Below are 2,500 nucleotides of genomic sequence, written 5' to 3' on the forward strand. Positions count from 1 at the left end.
CAACGCCAGCGCCACAGAAGGGCAAAGCCCCACTTGGGTGCAGAAGCGAACTCTCCCAGCACAGCGCACGCGCCAACACGTCCGCAGAGCTGCGATACAAACCACCTGCGAGAACCGCTGGGGGCGACCGAGCAGCAGACGGCGTCGCGACGCCGAGTGCCGGGCGGCGGCGCATCCTCAACGCACACAGTCCGCAATCGGACCAGCACACTGCAGATGTCCACCGCGCTTCGCACCGGGCTCGGCAGAACCCACTTTGGCCGCCTGGCGCCGCGCGCAGGGTGCGCCGGCGCATAGCTGGGACGCCAGCCGGGCCCGTCGGCCGGCGCTCCTGCCACTGGGCGCCCCCCACCAGCCGGCTGTAGTGCGTGCGCTCACGCAGCGCGCGGCCAGCACGCCGGGCGGCCCCCCCTCACCGGCCGGGGACTGTCCCGCCAAGCCACAGCCTCGTATCGCTTCATACCCACATGGCCAACTCAGGTTCGGGGGCATGGCGGGTACCGCCGAAACAACCGGTTCACAGATGTACCGATCGTCGCTATCACCGATGCACCTGCAGCGCGAACAACCGCTCAACAACTGATTTCCAGTTCATTTGCGGATCTTTGGCAGCAAACGTATACGTCAATCTACATTTGCGAAATCTACGATTCTGGCATGCCTGCATGTTATGTGTCACGACACGCTACATCAGCCCACATACACACTGCGGCATGTACACGAGAGAACACGTGGAAGATGGTCCGCGCACGTGTGCAATGTCCCTTGCGCGGTCGACTGTCAACCGGCCTCTGTAGCATGTCGCAGATGTGGAACGCGGTCCACCGTGCTATCATGTTGTGTGGGGCAATACGATTAAATAGGAAAACCCTCGTCGCTACATCAACAGACGGCTCACGCTGATTCCCGGCAGAGGGAGGAGGGGGGGGGGCCAACATGCAATACTTTCGTCCGTACCTACTTACCACATGTCTGTACGGCGTACAACAGTGCAATCTCGCTGTAATTGGGAGACGAGACAAGTAGCATCGTGCACAACATATGGCCCTTATGATTCGCCATTGTAGGGCGCAGCCGGTGTACGGTCAAGCATGTGCCACATTATGTCACTCAGTACGTAACGACGGATGATCAGTGTGGGTTACGCGTACATCAGCGGACAGTCCACACAGGCCGTACCACAACGTACACTGACTGCATCGACAACCGAATGCAACTGAACAGCTGCAAGGCTCATTTCACAAACAAACGCCTGACCGACCAGCTTGGAAGGGCAGGAGGGGAGGGCGATATTCGTTCTGTAGCGGTACACCCTTCCAGTGGTTAGCGGGACTGTGTAGAAAGTACGCAACACTCGAAAGACCTTTATGTGAGGGTACGCACCATGGCATCAAGAAATACACATGACACCAGAGGATCCAAGCAGTGAACTATGTTCAGAGGGTTGCTGTTAGGCAAAGCTACATTCCTGTGACGTTACATGTGACAGTTAAGGTGCAGTGTAAGTTAGGTTAAGGTGCAGTGTAAGTTAGGTTAAGGTGCAGTGTAAGTTAGGTTAAGGTGCAGTGTAAGTTAGGTTAAGGTGCAGTGTAAGTTAGGTTAAGGTGCAGTGTAAGTTAGGTTAAGGTGCAGTGTAACTTAGGTTAAGGTGCAGTGTAAGTTAGGTTAAGGTGCAGTGTAACTTAGGTTAAGGTGCAGTGTAACTTAGGTTAAGGTGCAGTGTAACTTAGGTTAAGGTGCAGTGTAACTTAGGTTAAGGTGCAGTGTAACTTAGGTTAAGGTGCAGTGTAACTTAGGTTAAGGTGCAGTGTAACTTAGGTTAAGGTGCAGTGTAAGTTAGGTTAAGGTGCAGTGTAAGTTAGGTTAAGGTGCAGTGTAACTTAGGTTAAGGTGCAGTGTAAGTTAGGTTAAGGTGCAGTGTAAGTTAGGTTAAGGTGCAGTGTAACTTAGGTTAAGGTGCAGTGTAACTTAGGTTAAGGTGCAGTGTAACTTAGGTTAAGGTGCAGTGTAACTTAGGTTAAGGTGCAGTGTAAGTTAGGTTAAGGTGCAGTGTAAGTTAGGTTAAGGTGCAGTGTAAGTTAGGTTAAGGTGCAGTGTAAGTTAGGTTAAGGTGCAGCGTAACTTAGGTTAAGGTGCAGCGTAACTTAGGTTAAGGTGCAGCGTAACTTAGGTTAAGGTGCAGCGTAACTTAGGTTAAGGTGCAGCGTAACTTAGGTTAAGGTGCAGCGTAACTTAGGTTAAGGTGCAGCGTAACTTAGGTTAAGGTGCAGCGTGGGTTAGGTTAGGGGCCAACGTGGGTTAGGTTAGGGGCCAACGTGGGTTAGGTTAGGGGCCAACGTGGGTTAGGTTAGGGGCCAACGTGGGTTAGGTTAGGGGCCAACGTGGGTTAGGTTAGGGGCCAACGTGGGTTAGGTTAGGGGCCAACGTGGGTTAGGTTAGGGGCCAACGTGGGTTAGGTTAGGGGCCAACGTGGGTTAGGTTAGGGGCCAACGTGGGTTAG

This window comes from Schistocerca gregaria, unplaced genomic scaffold (assembly GCF_023897955.1).
Source record: "Schistocerca gregaria isolate iqSchGreg1 unplaced genomic scaffold, iqSchGreg1.2 ptg001614l, whole genome shotgun sequence".
Taxonomy (NCBI): domain Eukaryota; kingdom Metazoa; phylum Arthropoda; class Insecta; order Orthoptera; family Acrididae; genus Schistocerca; species Schistocerca gregaria.